Here is a 21,934-nt window from a genome sequence, read left to right as displayed (position 1 = left end):
GGTTGTCCTCTTTTCAGTTCTACCTAGAAGTGTGCATAGTGCTCCAAATGTGATCACACCATAGATCTGATTTAAGGCATTATGATATTGGCAGTTTCCTTTTTTATTCATTTGTTAATTTATAAACATAGCAACAGAGAGTGTGTGCTTTTGACAATGGTTCTTTTGTATATCATTTTCAATGAGCTATACCAAGATTATTTCCAATCACTTTCAGATGAAATCCTGTGTATTAATAACAACTCTTTATCAAAATGACACATTCTGTTCAAAAAGGAGCTATTCACAGGGTTGGAGAAATCCCAGAGTCTGAAGAAGGGCAAACCATCTTTAGAAAAATGTCAGATGAAAGTCTAGCACATCTGGACAGCTCCAGATTGAGGAAAATTCCTCTAGGAGGTTAAAATCCGAAAGGCATCACTTTCACCAAGTGTTTTATTTTATTTTAATTGTATTTATTTACATTAGATTTTGATTGGGCTGATTTTGCTGTTATGTTTCATTATGCATTTCTGTATTTATTTTGCATTTTGTTTTAAGCTGCCTTGAGCAGTTATTAGATATAAGCAGAATATATCTATGGAATTAAGGGGGAAAAGATACATCAGAGCATACAGGGATACTCACACAGCATCTGTCAGCAACTTCTTGAAGTGGCTTCATCTTCTCCTGATTGGTACAGGGGCCTTCTGCGAATGCAGCACAATTGTAGGAAAAAATATATATATTTGGTTTAAGCAGTTGCCAAAAGGCATTATGCAAGTGTCCCCTTGCCCTAGGGCAATGTTTCTCAACCTTAGAGACAGTTCTCAACCTGCTAGACATTTTACGTCTTTAAGAGTTTTGTCTGCAATTATGACTGCATAGAATTACGTAATTGTTTTGGTTAGCTACTACAAATGCTTTGTCTTTATAGTATAAAGACAGTTAAGATTAATAAACAGGGTAGATGATAAAGTACTTTTTTTTCTCTATGTGTTGGGGGGTCATGGAGGTAAATGAGGTTCAGAAGGGGGCCTTGAGCAAAAAAAGGTTGAGAACCCTCCTGCACACCACAAAGATGTGGTGATGCTTCTGCCTGAACATTTAGCGACCAGTGCAGTTTGCTCATGACCATCAGACATGGAGATGGGCTTTAATTCCATTCCTTGACAATCCTTCCCTCTTTTTTTTTTTTTCTTTTTGAGCTAACAGGAGCGTCATTAGCAATACTGTAAGGGTAATTATGAAAGAAATTTAAAAAATGAGAGCCAATCTATCCAAGTGGGACCAATTTCCTCAGTACTTAATACAATTGCCTCGGTTTTCTATTTGCAATATTAAAACAGAGAGATTTACAGCTTTATCCTGAACTTTAGTTCTAGGCTTTCTTATAAGCAAACAGGGAAACCAAAGGACAGAATGTCAATAACTGCCTCTCCTGCTGCCCATCAGAGCTCCTAACCTGAAATAACACAGGTATTCCAGAACATATGCAATCCAGTTTGACTGCTTATGAAAATCAGAGGCCGTGATGTTGATGCTCAGCTAACCCATTTGATCCACTCTAACCCACAGTGGTCTATATGATAGTAAAGGACCAATGTAGGGGCACCAGCAGGGAGGTCAAAAAAATCAAGATGGCAGCTGCAACTGTTATTAAAGCCCCACCTCTTTTTTACATGTGTCATGTTCTAATGCTGGGAAAGGTGGAAGGAAAGAGAAGAAGATGACCACCAGCAGCAAGGTGGATGGACTCAGTTACATTGGTGATGGGTGCACCATTGGGAGACCTGAAAGACCAGGTTAGGGATAGATCTTCAAGGAGAAAATCTATTTATGTGGTCACCAGGAATTGCAAATGACTTGATAGCACATCAGTCAGAATCAATCATGTATATAATGCACATAAAAAAGGACAGGGCTTCAGTCATGTGGTCACAGTTCCCATCTTGACTTTTTTGACCCTCCCTCAGACACCCTTGGAGCAATGAGCAGTTGCAGTATAGGAACTCAGACTCAAAGGAGTATGATCATGGTGCTAACATCGGTATGGTACCAGGAGAAGAGCTTAATCCAAGTTGTTCTGCAATGCTGTCAGCAAGTTCTGACCTCATGGCTGTCACTTCCCAGAAGTATCCAGTAGATGGCTGTGGAGAAGTGACTGGCTTGTTCACAAGAATGATGCTCATCACTGTGAAGTGTAGTGCTGCCAAAGATGAAACAGAGGAGGCAAAAGGGTGCTGCTCCCTCCCAAGCAAGAGCCATAAGTAACTGTGGTGTGTTCCACAAAGATTCATGGGAATAGCAGTGCATGACACTGGTCCTTGGAGCACTGAGTGGATAGGATGACATTTGTGCTTGTGCAAGAGTCCTTGGAAACAATAAAAGTAGTAAAAAAGACTTTTAAAAAAGCCACACAAAATTCCTTGTTGGCAGAGCCAGTGGAAAACCTGTAATGCTCCCAGTGGTAACAGAATCAACAACACACAACTGGCAGAATCCAGCTCCCTTTCCCAGTTTTTCTTTTACAACACAGGACTAGCCTTCTTTCAAGAGAGCACTAAACCCTTTTTTTCAAAACAAGTCTAGAGCTCTTTTAAAAGAGCACTAAACCTGTGTTTATAAGAAGACTGCCTAAGATGTGTCATCCATAGGCAAACAACTCTGCAAATGCCAGGGGAGGGCCCAAAAGCTGTAGTGGCATAAAGTGGCCAATAATACCTGGGCAGATCCCAACTCCTGGCTGCATCAGCAACTCAAAGACTACAGGTAGTCCTCAAGCTATGATGGCAATTGGGACTGGAATTTCTGTCACTAAATGATGCGGCATAAAGTGCAACATCATGTGACCACATCACTTAGCGATGGCAATCTTGGCAGTCCCAGTTGCTGTTGTAAATCCAAGACCATGCGGGTCATTAAGCAGGAAGTAGTGGGAGTCCCAGACAGAACGTGGAAGGATGTGTGGGTGCTATGGGGAGGTGTGGGGGGGTGCTGCATGCAGGCACTATGAAGCACGGGTGGTGCACAGGTGCCGTGGGGGGCTGGGGGGGCTGCTAGTAGGCATTATGGAGCACGGACAGGCTGGCAGGAGCTGCGGGTGGGGGGTGCTGCAGGTGGGTGCACACTATGAAGTGCAAGTGGGCGGGGGTGCTATGGAGTACGAGATCCCTGGGATCTCGTACTCCATAGTGGGGCTCCTCAGGAGAAAAAGCAGTGGGACCGACTTATGGGAGGAACTTGTGACCTTCCCTGCCAGCTGCCCCATTGACTTTGCTTGTATTTATTGTATTTCTTTGTGTTTGAAGATACTGTTCAGTAGTTTCTATTTCCTGATTAATTTGTCCTTTGAGATCAAAGATTCTATTGTTACCCAGGTTTGTAACTGTGCAGTTTAATATTCCCCTTCTTACCTCCATCTCGGAATTAAATTAAATAGAATTCAAGAGAACTTCAGACTCTTTTCCTAATGCCATCTGGTGGGCTTAGCTATAAATGCAGGAGCCGTCCAATTTTTGTGACAGTCACTTGGTGGGGGAAGATTTCCTTTCATCACATGCTCAACTGAGAAGTTCTGATCTTGAGTAAAGTAATAGGATTCATGATGGGTGGTGTGGAGGAGAGAAACACAGAGGGTTACTTTCATTTAGCAGAGCACTTTTTTGGATGAGGGCTTTGCTGTTTGGAATAGTGCTTCATGTTGCCTTTGCAAGTCAGGAGCTCCTCTGAAAAAGCAAAAACAAAACAGAAGAGAAGAGAAGAGAAGAGAAGAGAAGAGAAGAGAAGAGAAGAGAAGAGAAGAGAAGAGAAGAGAAAGGCAAGTCTCTAAAAGTCCATTGGAGACAATTTGTTTAGAGGCAAACACCAGCCCACTAGCAGAATAAATCTGGCAAATCTGCCCCTTCGTGCCATAATATTGTTGGCTTACCTTTAGCTTAATATTATTATTTAAGCAGCCATATACCAATGAGATATAAAAATTAGTAGAAACTATGCAATAATTAAAAGGAAGAAAGGCATGCAAGAAGCTGTGTTTCATAGCTGAGATACACATTGGGAATCAAGTAGGTGTGACTCAAGCCCAACAGAGACTAGTATTGTCTGGCAAACTCCTATATGGAGATTAATAGAAGATACAGAGACAAAGCAATCAAAGAATATATTATAATAGCAAAGAGAAAAACCGAGTCCCAAACTTTGCTATCCTTATAGCTAAAAATTTAGCAAACTTCTTAGAAGTTTCAATACATTGTTCTTGCAGTAGCTGATGTGTACTGATGGTGGAAGGTAGGAAAGCTTATTAACAAGTAGTTTGAGAAGTTCAAGATGGCCAGGTATAATATAAGTGGCAATTTAGTAATATATGTGCCGTAGACTCAACCTCAGTTTCTTAGCAGTGGCTTAGTCTATTGTGGGAACCTAGCGATTGCCTCATTCTATTCCTTCACTACACTATTTCCTTCCCAGAAACATGCTGCTGATAGTCTCAGGCCCTTTCTCCAACAATTCTTGTAAAAGATGCTTCAGCACAACTTTGTCCATCCTGGGACAGACTCCCTCTACAGATTCTTCTCATTTTGCTGTTGGCCTTTTTTAAAAACAAGGCAACAGATTGCTAATGTGTTGACCTGTGGTTGGTGGTGCCTATGATGTTGGGAACTGGAGTCTGCACCTGGAGAGAGAGGGCAGAATTGGGGAAGGCTGCTGTGACACAAGCCTGATAGATAGTTGACTTAAATTGCAATATTACTACACATAGCCATCAGTTGAAGCTGGAATAACATCACATGATTCATCAGGGAAATGATGCAAATGTTGTAATTTATCTCAACTGCATCATAATGCTGATAAAGTACAGCACCTAATTCATGTCGTTTGCATGATGAAGTCATGGGTCTCCTCCCAGTGGACACCCATGTTATTATGCACACCTACTTGGAAAGCTTTAGGCTAGGAAACTCAGAAGAAATCTATGCTGGTATGCTGTCGGCTAAGGCTTGCTGATAGAGGTACATCCGTAAGCTATTAGCTTAATTAACTGATATTGTTTCAGGATTATTATAAACTGGTTGTTGAAAAGGATGGGCCCTAGTAGTAGCTGTCTCAAATCTTGATGGGATAGAGAAGTTGGTTAGAAACCAGAGCCTTTTTCTTCTTACCCCCTTCCTCTGCTACCAACCCCCTGCAGTTGATGGCTGATTGCTATAATGAAAGTGGGAGCCAGGGTTCACTCTAAGACATTCTACCTTTCAATCATTGAGGAGAGAAGAATAAGAAGCAAGGCATAAATATTCATGAGGCATAATGATCAACATTCTAAAAGCATCCCCAGATACTGGTTAAGGGAATAGGACCCACTCCAGAAAAGCAAGAGTTGCTCAGTAAGAATCCTGTCATCTCCTAGATTAAAATAATCATTCAGAAACATCCTTCATTATATTCTTTGTGGGCTGTTGTGGGTATTTTTCATGTACTTTTTTTATAATTATGGACACATTACCCAAATAATAAATTCAGCCCTTCTGGACATCATTCTTTCTTTACACTCTGCCTATGCTGGAGTATCACCCTGGCTTCACCTTTATAATCAGGTTCTCTCTAGGTAACTGTAGATCCAGAGCAAAGAGGTTTATATAGCAGATTGTTTCCCAGCAAGATAGCTCCTCATCTCCCAACACCACAACCACTGTGGTTGTAGAAAGTATGATAGACTTGGACCAGGAAAACTCAAAAGGTAATTTTAGGTTAATCACTATCTTTCAGCCCAACCTATCTCACATGTTTGTTGTTCTCAGAATAAAACAAGGAGGGGAGAGGGCTATGTATGCCACCTTGAGCTCATGGATGAAAGGGGGGAGATAAATCTAACAAGTAAATAAATAAAATGTTTGCTCATTTCTGCAGTTCTTGCTCTACCATTCTTGCCAGATTCCCGAGCCTTCTTAAATAGCACCTTCAATGAAAGGAACTCATATCTTAGCATGCCTGCAGAGGGAGATCACTGAAGAACATTGAAGAACATCAATAATATGATCTACACTTTCTTGTGAAATACCAAGCATAACTGCAATTTCCCTTTGAGCAATCTGCTGATTGTCCCTTAATCATCAGCCTTTCTCATGTGAAATTCATAGTTTGCTGTCACAGGTCATAACTTCATTCTTGATCACACAAATCAGCTTTTCCTAGTTCAGCATCTTTACATTTTTTGGCCCAGCAATGCATAGTATTCATATCAACACAGTCATCATCATAAACAATCTGCATTTGGCAGTGAATTTCAAGTGGAGGAATTCCTTTGTCAAAAATTCAATCACCATATGTAACTTAGAGTGCAACTTATAACATTGAAGACATTACTTTTCATGCAAACCTCATATCTGCAGTTCATTTCTAATCTTAGGGTTTTGTAGGCAGATTTTGGGGGAGGGGGCTGGGAAAGAGGGAACATGCCATAGCTCAATACTGTATGTACACATCAAAATAATTCCACTGAGAAGGAATAATGTATGGGTTTAAGTTTAAAATGACATTTAAAAGTACATCTGTGCATATTGATTATTGCCTTATTTATCTGTCTTCATATGTAATGCATCTCAGAAGAAGGCGATGAAAGCTATTTCCATATCATGTCAAAAAATTGCGTGGAAGTGACCAAGTAATCACCAGGAGTTGTACTCAACTCAGTGACATTACTTTGTAATTATTGAGTCCTAATTCCTTTGTGAAAAGTTATAATTGTTACTAAAAACTGATGTAATGTTCTTATTCCAGGCACTTCCTCCAGCCATCATTGGAGGAAGCTCAGTACAATCTCCATTTATAGAAAGCTAAATAGGAGAACAGCCAAACGTTTTGCAAATGAGTATGGATTTAATTCAAGGAGGTGGGGAGCCTTCATGGCTTTTCAACCCTTGCTAAGCTCTAATTTCCCAAAGCCTTTGCCAACATGCCTAGTGTTGATGGATGGGAACTGGAAGTGGTACTTCAGCAACATGTGGAAGGCTACAATTTCCCCATTCCTGATTTAAATTCAATACAAATTTACACTTCTGGAATATATGTCTCTCCTTTCGGAACTTTACAGAAGTTTATATCATGACGCCTAACTAAAAAGATAACAATAATCTCCAAAGATTCTAACTCCAATGAACACTGTCCTTTGTTATCAGATATACATACATTGTTAACTGTAACCATATGTCATGATGGCTCCATATGTTTGGGAGATCTATTGGTTTGTACTAGCCAAGAGGATGGAGTGAGGTGAACTGCCTCAATGTTCTCCAATATTCTGCAAAGGAAAACCTGGACATCACTTATTATATTTTGTTCACCTTTTTTTCTCTTCACCACTGGGATCTTCATGAAACACAGTGGCATCTCATGAAAATCAAAGGTTCTGAGCTACGATGTTGAAAATGGCCCTATTAGTGGCAAACTGAAATGGAATTATGAATAAACTACAGCAGCACTGTACTGTAAAAAGTTAGCTGGTTCAGTATTCTGGTCCTGATCAATATGCCATTAACAACTATTATTAGAAAAAAGAAATCAAGTGCAAGTATTATCAACTCTTCTGTAGACTTTTAACTGACTGTCTGAATGGTACTTTGCAAACTATAAGTTTTGAGTAAAATTCCTTTGTACTCTATAGTAGCAAATACCCCATAGGATTTTAGAGAACGTAGAAGCTGATCCAGTAGTTTAAAGAATATGATTTCAGAAAGGAAATATGCTTCAGTTCAAGAACTGGCTCCAAGCATGATGCTGGTGCCTCCATTTTGGATCATGCTCCTTTTAACTTATTCACAGTATAAATATTATTCTGTATAATAGCAATATTTTTACTATTGAACCAAACCTCTGCAACCTAGAGCTTGCCAGGGCAAAATTTGACTCCTGGTGACTGTATGGAATTGTCTATGTAGTTCTCTTGTTAACTGTAAAGAAGTATTTTGCTATTGTCTTTTTGAACTTCCCAATTTAACCTGCAGCTCTGAAATCTCCTGGTGGTCTCTCATCCAAGTTCTAATCAAGATTGATCCTCTTCAGCTTTTGATTTTTTTTTTTTTTTTATATCAGTCAAAGTTGGCTAGGTATTGCCATCTGCTGTGGAAAAAAATTCTTTGAGTCAAGCCTGACACTGGAAAAACACATCCTTGCAGTTCTCTTGCAATATTTGGCCATTGGTGGGATGGTTTTTTGACTTCAGACTAGTCTACAGCTCTGAAATTTCCTGGTGGTCTCCCATTCAATACCAAGCAGATCTGCTTAGATTTTTTGAGATCACCCAAGTTGGTTAGCTACTGCAGTGGCAAATAGGTTCACAAAAATGAAAGCCTGTGGCTACACTTCAGCTTAGGCCATCTGTGCTTTTACAAGACAGATTATCCCATATTGTGTACGTCTGAGACGTGTGTGTGTGTGTGTGTGTCACACTGCATGGCTAATTTCCTTTCCTGTTAAGTCAGCAACAGAAAGTAGACACTTTCTTAAAAGTAACCCCAATGGAACATACCTCTGAAAAGACATCCGGAGGCTATTCATATTCCATGATAAACTATAATATGGTACGTTTGGTTTCTTTGGGGGGTATTTAACCCTTTTAAGTGTGATCCGGAATGTCTCTGAGGGTCAACAAGATTGCCTCTCTCCCCCACTTACTGCATTATACCAGCATAACTGAATTCATTTGGGAAACTGATAAATTTATAAGCAGTTTATTGCCTCTCTCATCTTTATATTTGATATTACAAAAATGAAATAGAAATATTAACATCACACTGATAGGCAGATCCTCTTTCCTGGACTCTGGAAATGCTGCTGACAGTACCCAGTGAAATACCTTTGAAGGCAAAAAGAAGTCCGGAGGGCAGGTTCAGGCTTAGCAGCATTCATTTGATTTCATTCATTTTAATCTCACTCCTTTTGTCCAAGAATCCTTTCCCCAGTCCATAGAGCAGTGTTTCTCAACCTTGACAACTTTAAGATGTGTGGACTTCAACTCCCAGCATTGCTGGCTGAGGAATTCTGGGAGTTGAAGTCCACACATCTTAAAGTTGCCAAGGTTGAGAAACACTGCCATAGGGTGTTTCTCTCCCTCCTGCCACTGCTGCATTCATAGAAATCTTATTTGGATGCACCAGAGTGCCAGGGGCACAATGGCCACCCTTTCGCCTCTGTGCTCAGAATGCGGGTGATTGCAAAGCCAAGTTCCTCAAGGTCCTCTCCCCACTGCACCAGGAATTTCTCCTGTCTGTCCTTCCCCTGTTGCTGGTCACCTGTTCTTTTCCTACCACTAGGAAAACAGGAAGGGGAAATCTAAGAGCAAAGATCACTATCACTTCATATGCCCTTTCCTCTCTGCTGTTTTCTGTATTTAATGATTAACCAATGTATACCAAAGAAGAAATGTTGTCTTCATCAAGCTAGCCTCATAAGCAGGAGAGAAAGTTGTTGCAGCAGCCCTGGCATTCTCTAACCTAGCGCACTCTGCGTATGCTGCAATGAGAGCTCTCAAAATTTGGCAACAGGGCACCCAGTTGGGTGTTAATCTTACATTTAGTATGGAACAGCTTTGCCAGACTTGGTGTCATACAGTATTTTGGAGGACAGTTCCCAATCAGTATGATGAAAGATGAGGGCTTATGACAGCCGTAGGATAAAGTAATTTAAAATATTTGGAAGTTAGGGATGTGCAAAAGTCATTAGTGCAAAATGTTCCATTCCCCTCTGGAGTATGCCAAATCTCTGTCTACCCCGTGCTGTTCCAAGGGTGGTTTTTGGAAGTAAATCCAGACAGGGCATTTTGGATGAATCAGCATGTTTTTTGCCCATCCCCATTTTACAGATACCAGGTGGAGAAATGTGATTATAGAGTAAAGGCTATGTATGCTGGCTTAAATTATTAGAATTAAATTCTGGCACATTTGATGGGCATCAGTGTGCTGAAGGATGGAGTCTAATTTATATATCTGGGATCTGGCATCTCCCAGGCTCCCTGCCTTCATCTAACTTTTTAAAGTGACTTTTTAGTGGGGAGAAGTAAATGGGAAGCTGGCCTGGTGCAAAGTAAATCATCAGCCCCAGGCATCATCTTTCTAATAGTGCCTGGGCCCTACCTAGCCCCCATAAATAATGTAATGAAAAAAGAAAAAGTGGGTGTTTTCTTCGAAAGCGTTCCCAGGTGCCTAGGAATAAAGGTAAAGGTAAGTGGAGGTGGCTGAGACCGTCTTGGCAGCCTGGGAGTGATGGCTAGAGCCGTATCTCCCACTTGTTTTCAGGGAGGTGAGATTGTGTGACTGGCCACCCTCATCAGGGTGCGAGTGGGCAAGCTACACGACGCACACTCAAAGTTCCAACTATATCCATTGATGCAAAATGTCGGAGACTGGTTCTGTATACTAATTTAGGAACATTATTGTGGCTGCATGTAATATAGACTGTCTGTCTTTTTGACACTGTATTTAAATGCTCTTCCTGTCATTTGGATTATATTAAGTTTTTGAGAACTGGCTAACCAAGGCTACCAGTTCTGGGGTGCAGAAAACTGGATGACCACTGCCCTATTCCTATGGCGGGTTTTTTTTAGAAATCCAATAAGCACCAGGAATGATGATCAGATTTGCAAAGGCATCCAAGTGAGGGCAAAACAGTCAAAATGGTAGCCATAATCATTATGTAAAAATGGGCAGGGCTTTGATCATGAAGTCACTTTTTTGGCCCCCATCCCCCCCACAGATTCCCCTATGGATTTACCTGTCGCTCCTCTATTGTATCATAGGGTTCGGGCAGCACAGTCATTTTTGAACCTTGGCAAAGAAAACCTGGGTAATGCCGGCCTTTCTTTGGGACTTTGGGAAGAGCTGTCAGATCAGAACTAGCTGGGATCATGATTAGTTACATTTTATTTTAACCATGATTTGGAAATTACAAGAAATTTAAACCGAAGTTCCCAAATCACAATTGCTGAAATCATGCATTATTCTATACTGTAATGTGGTCTGTTTGGATTTGGCTTATGTGAATCCAGACATTCTAAACTATAAACCTGGCTTTATGGTTTATTATGATTCATGAACTACCATGAACTACCATGAATTCATGAACTACCATGTGCTGTGTGGAACTATTGCCTCAAGAACCCTGCAAAATATATCTTATTTTTTAACTGAAATATTATCCTTTGGGTCTCTTTATCTTGGCCTACTCCAGATATTACAATCCTAATATACTTCAGGTTGCCAGGTTGGGGAACCGCTGTAAGCCAGTTCTGGAACATATGATACTTCCCATGGCTTGAAAATAGCAATAACCAAAAGAAGGATATTTGTTCTTTGTACAAATTGTGACATCTTGGAAATGAATGTAGTTGGCCACAATATTTAAATATCACGGGTAGTTAAAAATGGATATACAATTGAAACCAGAGATTTTCCTTCTAGGTATATGGATAAACAGATGGAAAGATAACATGGAAATTTATTTCTCTATATGATAACAGCAGCGAGACTTTTACAGGCGCAAAAATAGAAAGATTTACAAATGCCTACAGTAGAAGAATGGATATTGAAATTAATAGAACTGGCAGAGATGGTGAAATTGATCACCTTGATTAAAGAAAAGGCACTGTCTAGCTTTGTTTTTATTTGGAAACCACTCTTGGACTTTTTACTTGAGACTCAAAAAAATAGAAATTTTGATTCTGGGGTTTGATGACTGATTTATTTTATAATTAGAGAAATACTTTGTATTAATCTGTTTTATATTATTTGTTGATATAGATTTATATTGTAGTCTTTTAAATACTAGAGTAAGAGATGAATGCGTTTTATATCTATACCTGTACCAAAGAAAGTCGGAAGTCACTTTTTTCCTTCTGCATTTTTTTGTTATTTTCCTTTTTCTTGTTTTTTTATTCTTTACTGAAATTTAATAAAGTTCTTTCAAAATATTACAGATGGAAGGTTCAACACTTAAAAACTACAGTATACAAGATCTCGTGCTGAGATGAGGTAGTACAATAAAACTAACACAAATGTGACTGTACATTTTCTTGTGGTTGTTTCTTCTAAAAGATAAATCTGTATCTTCCAGATTGTGCTCAGGACTATGTTGATGAGAATTAGATGTTATAACAATAAACATATATTATTAATGAATCCTTTAAAAGGAAACTTCAAACACATGAGCAGCATAACTCTTTGAGAATAATCCCAATGAAGACAGTGAAACCTATTTTCCAGGAAATGCATGCAAAATTGTACAGCCTTTTCTATACAGGGCAACAAGGGCGATCTCCCTTCAAATACTGATGTGGTTTCTAGACAGGAGTGAAAAATTAAAGAACTAAATGAAGATCATTTATTGCATGCATAAAACAAATTTAAATGCAAACATTCTTGTCAGAATTTCACATATCATTTATTCAGATTATATCATCATCTGATATTAAAAGAATGAAACAGGTATATTTGCATTGAACTAATATTTCCCATCTTGACTTTTCTGACTGCCCCTGCTCACAGATACCCCGGGCTCTGTGTAATTATTCCGTTTTTCTCATCTTCACAGATTTTTGACTGATAGCAAAAGAAGAAATGATAAAACACACACACACGACAGATACTAAAGGACAATGACATGTTGGCTCCCACCTAAAATTCTATGAACGAAGCAGGGCAATTTTATAATTAAAAAGCCTTATTTGGAAATACTCTGAAAACCTGATGATTTTGAAAAATAATGCAATTTTCAGATGTGTAGGTCCCTACCAATCCTGTTGTGCTTTTTTTAGAGGAGCCAATGACCTACAAAGCAAATGAACTGATCATACATAGATCAAGACACACCTGGGTGAGTCACACCAACACACTAAGCCATTGGTTTTTGGAGAAATTATAGTCCTCTAATTTATATAAAACATTAAGCCAGAAACCATGGTTTACAAGCCACAATGGTTGGGGTCATATATCACTCTAAATTAGGGGGGGGGGGAATCAACACATTTTTACTTAGTTCATTGCTATCCAATATACCAATTTTAATAGAGTCCGAGCAGTCCACAGCAAAAATCAACGTAATGTAACAATCCATAAAAATAATTCAATGGGTGTTCATAATCATACTATACACTAAAGGCCCATTGAAATAAAGTCATCTTTGGGTCCTTCTGGAATGAAAAGTGTCAAGGCCAGAGACAACACCAGGGGAAGGATATTCCAAAAATTGGGGCCTATTACAGAGAAGGCCTAATACCTACTCTATACCCTTTGTACCTCACATGGAGGTGGGACTCCCCAAAGATCCTCTCTAGATGTTTGGATTGGATGGACAAAATCATATTTGCAAGGCAGCTCCTGATGTATCCTGATGCTATGCAGTATGGAGTTGTATGAGTAATAACCAGCATTTTGAACTTGGTCTGGAAGCATACTGGCAACTAGTGCAATGACCTCAAGATAGGAGTATAGTGGGTTTCCCTAGCTACCTGTCTGATGGCCACATGCAGGATCAGTTGGAGCTCCTGAATTATCTTCAAAGGGAGTCCCATATGGTGTGCATAGCAGTCATCTATTCATGTGGTAATCAGGACATGAGTTACTGTTACAAGGGCTTCCAGGTCCAGGTGGAGACTATAATTGATGCACCAGCCATAGCTGGATAAAAGCCACTATTCCAGAAGGAGCTGTGAGTCCAGGAGTCCCCGCAAGTCACAGATCATCTCCTTCAAGGGTAGTGTAACCCCACCTAGAGTAACCAGTGAGGCTGATATTCCTAGATAGCCCAGATGTTTAGGTACAAACAGTAACTCCATCTTGACAGAATGTAATCTGAGTTTGGTTCTCCTCATCCAGTCCCTGCCAGCTTCCAGACCATAGTTCAGACTTCCACAGCATCTCCAGCTCAGCCTGAGGTGGTGATGTAGACTTGAGTGTCTTCAGCGTATTGATGACACCTCACCACAAACCGATGGATGACTTCTCCTAGCAGTGTCATATTGTTGCTAAATAACACAGGTGAAAGTACTGAGCCCTGTGGCAACTCACACTGAAGTAGCCAAGGGCTCAAGCACTTATCTCCCAGGGCTTCTAATTGGAGCTGCCACCTCAGTAAGAGCAGAACCACCATAAAGCAGTGCCTTCCACTCCCAGCCCTTGCAGTGGTTCAGTAGGAGACTATGATTGGTAGCACTGAATGCTGGTGAGAGATCTAATAGGATGATGAGGGATGCACTCCCACCATCCAAATCACATTTGTTTTAATTTTGTAATCAGTCTTTAAGTAAAGTTGAATACCTTTTTCAGTAATATTCAAACTATAGGTAGTCCTCATTTAGCGATTGCCTCATTTAGTGACTGCCTCATTTAGTGACCATTTGCAGTTATGACTGTGATGAGAAAGTAACTTTGTGACCAATCCTCACATTTATGACCTTCACAGGTCTATAAAGCAAAGGAAAGCTGTAGTAAGATCATAAGCAGAGTCGTGGTTTCACTTAGCGACCACTTTGCTTAATGACTAAGTTGCTGGTCCCAATTGTGGTCACTAAACAAGGACTACCTGTAATTAAAATGTAAGCAAGCATCCCTTAAATGAAAGTTTGCTAGAGCACTATACACATAGCAACACTGTATATTACTTTTAAAAAATAATAGGGGGAAATTCCTTCATACTGCCATCATAGCAAAATGTTTAACATTGTACTCGAGAAAAAACTTTCCATTTTTTAAAAATAACATCAGAGAAGTATACAGTCATATCTTTATAAGGGAGAGATCTACTTTTTAAAAATAGTTTTCCACTTAACCATTTTAACTGAATGGTGGTAACTGGAAAGAGTTGACCATACCTTTGGAAAATACCAAACATGGAAAACCCCATCATCCCAACTGATCCTACTGGACATCCTGTTCTGAGATCCTCTACCATTTTACATTATCCTCACCAGCTTCCAAGAACTCCAGACCTGCCTTTAATGCAACCACATCCTGCTCCATTTTCTGTTTAACCTTGGCTTATCAGGTCTCTCAGTGCCATACTGTAGTTGTAAAATCATGCCAGTGACCTCCTTTTCTTCATCTCCCAACTTGCTGGTCTTTTACCAGCAACTTCCATGTCGCTCAACACCTTATATGAATCCTATAGAACTGGATGAAAGTCTGCAGAGATTCTCTTGGGAGGGAAGCCGTGGAGAAGTAAGCTTTGGAAATACCAAGGTGTGGGAGCAGCCTAGCAATTACTACATTTTTCCAATGTGTTTCAGCTCGGTGCAGGTACACAGTATAGTAGTTGCCTAGTTTAAATTTGTATCTCTTAAGGATGTCATTCTCCACATAAATAACACTGGAAAAGTTTGCTTTAATAAATATTGTTAAAAGCCATGAAAATGTGGGATATCAGTTTTATAAACATAATAAATACATGTGAATGTATTATTGATTTATATCCTGCCTTATTTTGTACAACTCAAGACAACATGATGTAATAGTATATGGGAATGACCTTGGGAGACAGGAGGGAGAGCCACAGACTGCATAACCATCATGTAAAATGTAGCTCAGTCCACAGAAGGAGAGGAGGGGTGTGGGGAGTGTTTCAGAAGGGACCTTCCCTTGTTTTCCAATACTTTCAGACTTGCAAGATTCTGTTAATGTAACTTTATAATAAAGAAAGAGCTGGTATTTATTGTTGTGCTTCTTGTCTGGACTATCCCTGAAGGGCTAACATATACATAAGGCTTCCACTTCCTATTTTCCTCACAACAATAACAACTCTGTGAGGTGGGTTGGGCTGAGAGAGTGTTACCCCCCACCAGCTTTCATGCCTAAGGAAATGTTAGAACTCATGGTCTCCAGCTCAGCACTTTAACCATTACACCAGACTGGCTCTAACTGGTAGAATTGGATCTCCTGTAGCAGTGCTTCTCAACCTTGGCCACTTGAAGATGTGTGGATTTCAACTCCCAGAATTCCCCAGCCAGCATTCTGGGAATTCTGGGAGCTGAAGTCCACACATCTTCAAGTGGCCAAGGTTGAGAAACATTGTCGTATAGAGTATGATTTGCATCACATTAAAATAATGGGAGCTTTCAGTTAGGTTTAGGGGAGATTGAGATGTCTATCTATAATCTATGTTTTAGGGTGGTAAAACATGACAGCCAGAGTGGTGTAATGATTAAAGAGTTGGACTTGGAACTGGAGGACTGAAGATCCAGTCCGCCCTCAGACATAGAAACTTGGTAAGTGACTTTGGGTTACTTACTCTCTGTTAGTCTAACCCAGTGTTTCTCAAGCTAACTTGTGAATTCAATTCCCAGAATTCTCCAGCCCGTTGGAGGAAGGACCCCAAATTGATTAATATGTTGACTTGTTAGTTTACAATGATGTATGAAGAGGATGTAGGGTTTATCTGTAGTTCTCTGAATTATTCCTGGCTTGTTTTTACATGCTGCCTTAGCCTTAGCCTCTATGAACCACTAGATGTTCAAGACAAAAGCAACTAAAAAAGAGAGAACACAGATACTTATCTCATCTGCTAGATGGACCTTGGTTTCTTCAACAAATCATGATTAAAACAAACTATGATATAAGCAAAATAGAAAGAGAAATGTAAAATTAAAGATCTTTCCTCTTTCATGCGCCATTGAAAACAATCTTCTTTGGAACAAATTAAATATATAGTCTGATTGTTTTCAATAGAAAAGTCCAGTGGGTTTCATGATTATAGGAAGCAAAGTCCAGTGAGTGCCAAAGATTATAGGAAGAAAAGCAAGTGGATGAAGTCTGCAATTGGGTTCATGCCATTCTTAATCATGGTTTAGTAAATGAACCACAATTAGTTGGGCGTGTACAATACACTAAACCATATTTACCTATTTACATGCCACAGCAGCTAGCATTGCTTCATTCTAAAGCAAACTCAAACAAATCACAGTATAGCTTAATGTATGAACCCACCCTGTATGTAAACAGGGCTGCTACAGAAGTTTTCTTAATATTTTATTGCTTAATAGTAACTGGATGAATAGAAAACCAAAGCAATAGATACTGGGAAAACTTGTGTATATGAGAGAGACTATATGAAATCTGAGTGTAGGGGAAATACAGTTGCCATTTTTACATATGAAACATTCCCTTACGTGCACACTAACCAGCTGGTTCAATAAATAGCTCATAGCAGATCATCCATATGGAAGCTTGTTCTGTGTTTCAGGGGCTCAAAGCCACTTGGGGATTCCCACCTCAGTGAGTTAATTAACCTTTCCTCAAGTCAAGAACAGGGCTGAGAATTCTAATCAGGAGGCTGTGATTAGCAGCATTAGCACGGGACTAAAATAAAACCATTAATATAAGTTAACTGTTATTTTGTTCTTATGCACATATAAATACAGAGTTATATTGGGAATTTAATTGGCAGGGAAAAGATATTCCCCTTATACAGCAGATAGCTAAATAATGTATGAATGAAGTCACAACTGTAGAGTACTACTTTTTGAAAATCATTTTTCAGGTTGGCCTTGACATCAGGGGCATCCATGGGGGGGGGGGGGTAGAATAAAAAAAATTGGCAGCTGCAACTGCACAATCAAAGCCCTACCCCCTCTTTATGGGCAATATGTACATAACACACATTAAAGAGGGTAGGACTATGATCATATAATTTCAGCCTCCATCTTGAATTTTTGATACCCATCTCCATCCCTGCAGATACTCCTCCTTCAAATGCTGGCTTATCTGCACCATACAGCAAATAATCACGTTTTATTATTATTTTCAAACAGAAAACCATCTTGGTATTTCAAAAGGAAAACCTCGCTTAAGGGTGTTCTTCCCAAAACTTATGATAAGCCTGACTCCCTGCAGAGCACACTTCCAAAGGAATGGAATCTGGAAAGAATTATCTCTTCCACATCTTAATAGATGGGCAGAACCCACTAAGACTGGTGATCCCATAGAAACTCAGGTCTTGAACCATGAAGGCTTTGAAGATGACATTCGCTTGAATTTCATCTGGAAATACATTGATAATCAGTACCTTGGAACAGAGGTGCTATATGGGCAAGGTGACTGATGCCCATAACTACTTGAGTGCTGCATTCTGGATCAGATGAAACTTCTGAGTGCTCTTCAACATGTAAAGCATATTGCAGCAATCCAAATAAGAGGTGACCAAAGTACAAGTGACCATGAGCAAGACCTCTTGATCCAGAAAAGGCCATAACTGGCCCACAAGATGTGCTTTATGAGCAGAAGCTGTGAGCGCAGGAGGACCCCCAGACTACCGACTAATTCTGCACAGGGAAACATGAAGCCATCTAGAATCCAAAGGATGGAATATATCTGAAATCAGGGGGCCTTTGCATTCAAATCCACTCTGTCTGGTTGGGACTGAGCCTGTTCCTCCCCATGTAGACCCTAGCCTCCAGACACCAAGACAGAAATTCAACTACATCTCTTGTTCAACCTATTGTCGAGATGTATAGTCAGGTGGTATCATCAACTTACTGATGATATCTAACTCCATGCCAGTGGATGACCTCCCCACTGGAAAGCAATTGGCAGGGGAGGACCTATGGTAGGGGACTCTGGGGCTGCTGGTGCAGGGCAGGTGTTAGATTATGGATTTATTGTGGAATCACAATCTGGGACTGTAAGGATTCTGGACTTTATTGGCTGTCTAGTGACTGCCCTTCACATGAGAATGCAGAGGACGCCTTCTGGACTGGAGCTCTGCAATCCCCCCCACCCCATTCTAGTGAGGGTAGAGTGGAAGACATTTAAAATGTTGCCATGGAAAGACCCAACTTGAATCTGACTAGTCACTGGTAAGAGTTCATGTTTGAGTCTATACAGTGACAATATGGATAGGAAGAAGGAAATATTTTGCTGCTCTTATCATATCTGCTGAATTTCACCCAGTGGCCCCTTTTAAGGTTACTCATGCCCTCTTAGAGAGGGAGGATTATCAGAAATATCTGAAGGTCTGCTGTGAAGAATTCTCATAGCATTTGACAAATAAACCACCCAGATCTGAGCTGCATTGGACTTTAGCTGACTGATGGAGCTGACTGAGGTTTTTCTTGTAAAGTCAGCTACCATTTGCATCTATGAGGCCTGAGGAAGTGACTAGGACTCTCTGTAGTGTCAGCTCCACTACTTCTCAGCTGGATCCCTGTTCCTCATTGCTAGTTAAGGCATTCTACAAGGTACCAGGAGAGTGGATCCAAGCAGTAATTAATGTTTCTTTGGGTGAGGGGGTTTCCAATCTCCTCTGAAAGAGATGGTGGTGTCCAGAAAGCCTTTGATTGATCTGATTATTTTGGACAACTTTGGATGAGTTCCTAACCTCCTTTTTGGGCAGAAGTTGATAAATTGGTGGTGCTACAACTTCAGAGGACCCTAGAAGAAAAAGTGGATTATATGGCAATCAGGTTTCAGATAGGGATTCAGTATAGAAATTGCACTGGTCATGCTTGTAGTTGACCTTTGGAGATCAGGGGAGTGCAATCTTCCTAGTTCTGTTGACCTCTAGTGGTTTTTGATACAATTGATCATGGAATCCTGGGCCTGCTCTGTGGGATTGAAGTGAGGGGACCAGTTATTCACAGGTGTTCCTCTTTCCTAAAAGATTGGTTCCAGTTGAAGGTGGATAAGAGTTCTGCCCAGAGACCTGTACTCTGTGGAGTCCCCCAGGGCTCTCTACTGCAGCTAAGGATGTGCCTGAACTAGATAGACCCAGGCCATTGTCTTGGTTAGAGTATTTTTAATGTAACCTGGAATTCTTGATGGATAAATAATTTCTGTTCCATTTCTGTCTGAATACAGTAGTGAAAATGTAATGGAGTCCTTTAAGCAGAAGATGGCAGCATGGTGCCATCAGGAACCTTTGCTTACTTTTTTTCTTTTTTCCTTTCCACCAGAAACAAGGTTTTGTTTCCACAACAGTTCCTCTATTTGTGGATAAAATGCTGGAAAAGACATCATATTGGAATGTGATAGGCTACAGACCAGCAGACCCAAGATGATAAATCAAATGCCTGTGGGCAAAAAAAGCCTTATTTGTTTTCTTACAATTAATGGAATCTGTGGTATGATTAATCTCTATGATAGATGATGTTATGAAATCACAAAACAAAATTCAGAGTAAGTTAGCCAGAATATGTACTTGTCTTTCATATTTATAACAATAATAATCAAAGCAAGTGTTTGAGTCTTATAGAATTCTTCCTCAGGGATACTTCTTATAGATTGGAGAAATCAGGTTTCAGACTATTCATCAAAGGAAACTTCATTTGGTCTAGCATATCAGATTTAACTACTGTAATATAATACACATAATATATGTATAAGACATAGTGTGAGTAGGTTTGTGTCTGTGACTGTGAGTGTGAACTTACAAAAAAAATAATTTAGTTCACAAACTTCCCCACGTTGTACTTCTCAGACCTATACACAAACTAGAATTCACTTCCAGACTGGATTGTTTGCATTTCTGAATTAGTCAATATGCCCAAAATCGCATATATTAGGAGAAATACACACAAAAACATGTACATCTTTTAAAATTAATCGACAAACTTATAGAGACCCAGGTCAAAACAAACTGAAAATCAAGAGATGAAAAACAGCAAAATTAAACTTGTGGAGTGATGACAAGTGCACATGGTCTCCTATGCCCTTTGTGCTTATCTGTGCATTCCTATTTGGTGAGATGAATACAGAAAGAAGAGGTACTGAATCCTGTAGAATTTCTCTGCATGCAAATATTCTACCTGCATTCCATCAGATCTGTTTGTTTCTGGATTTTTGATTTTTAAAATATATTTTATAATAGGCATTTGGATTCTATAATAGCTCCATTCCCATGTTACAGAACAAACTATGTTCTGCTAGTCTATGGTTGTTTTAATGCAGTTCCTTGTAACTCAGCTTTCCATCCATGGTGCCTCTGCTATCTTGGAATTTCAACTCCCAGAATTCCTAGTTAAGGAATCAGTCAAACCTTGATTGCTCAAAGATGAGAGAATACTGATGCAATGTCTTCAAAGTCCATTGTAGATGTCTGGATGCTAAATATCTTTGCCTAATAGAAATGCATTACCCACAAGACCATGAAATTTGTTTTAAGTATAGTCATGAAAACTGTAGGTGCTATTTAGAATAAAGCATTTGAAGTAGTCATGTAGTCTGCAAAAGACAGGAAGGGTATCCTCAACCAAGTTCAGTTTAAAGATAAATAACTTCAAAAAGGGATAGCAAGCATACAGTATAGGACTTGAGTACCTGAACAGCAAATACGTGGGCCACCTACTTGCAGCTTACCCACTGTGATGATGTATGGCATTTATCTTTCTTATTTCTAAATTTGAATCTGTTTAGAATTTGCATGTTATATGCAAAACCATTGTTTCCTTCCTTCCTTCCTTCCTTCCTTCCTTCCTTCCTTCCTTCCTTCCTTCCTTCCTTCCTTCCTTCCTTCCTTCCTTCCTTCCTTCCTTTTTTGGCGGGGGGGGGGGTTGATGTATAAGTAGCCAGTGTAATCATGATGCTTCAAGCAACACAGACATGAGGGTTAAGATCAACCTTCTCCAATTCCTTGGTGGCCTCCCAGTGTATACAGACTATAACTCCCAACATTCCTAATGACCATTTTGTTCAGGAATTCTGGGAGTTGTAGGATTAACCAGGATCTTTTTTAAAGAGAGTGGTGCAGGCAGTTGACCAGCTCCACAGATGAAAGCCCTATTCAAAGTATTATTGAGTATTTGGAATGCACAGATTTTTTTTTCATTCCAAGCAGTAAAAATAATGTCAAAACATAATCTTGAGATCTATTTCAATAGGGTTACCATAGCTAGACAACAAAGTATGGATGATAACAAGATGGCAGTAAAGAGTTACAGAAAACTATTTGCATTGATCTGCATCACTAGGCCATAGAAAGCCCA

This window comes from Python bivittatus, unplaced genomic scaffold, assembly GCF_059951505.1.
Source record: "Python bivittatus isolate LINGU-HERP-01145 unplaced genomic scaffold, Pbiv_v1 ctg000590_np1212, whole genome shotgun sequence".
In the NCBI taxonomy this organism is placed as follows: domain Eukaryota; kingdom Metazoa; phylum Chordata; class Lepidosauria; order Squamata; family Pythonidae; genus Python; species Python bivittatus.
The sequence above is the reverse complement of the archived record's forward strand: the minus strand, read 5'-3'. Positions refer to the sequence as shown.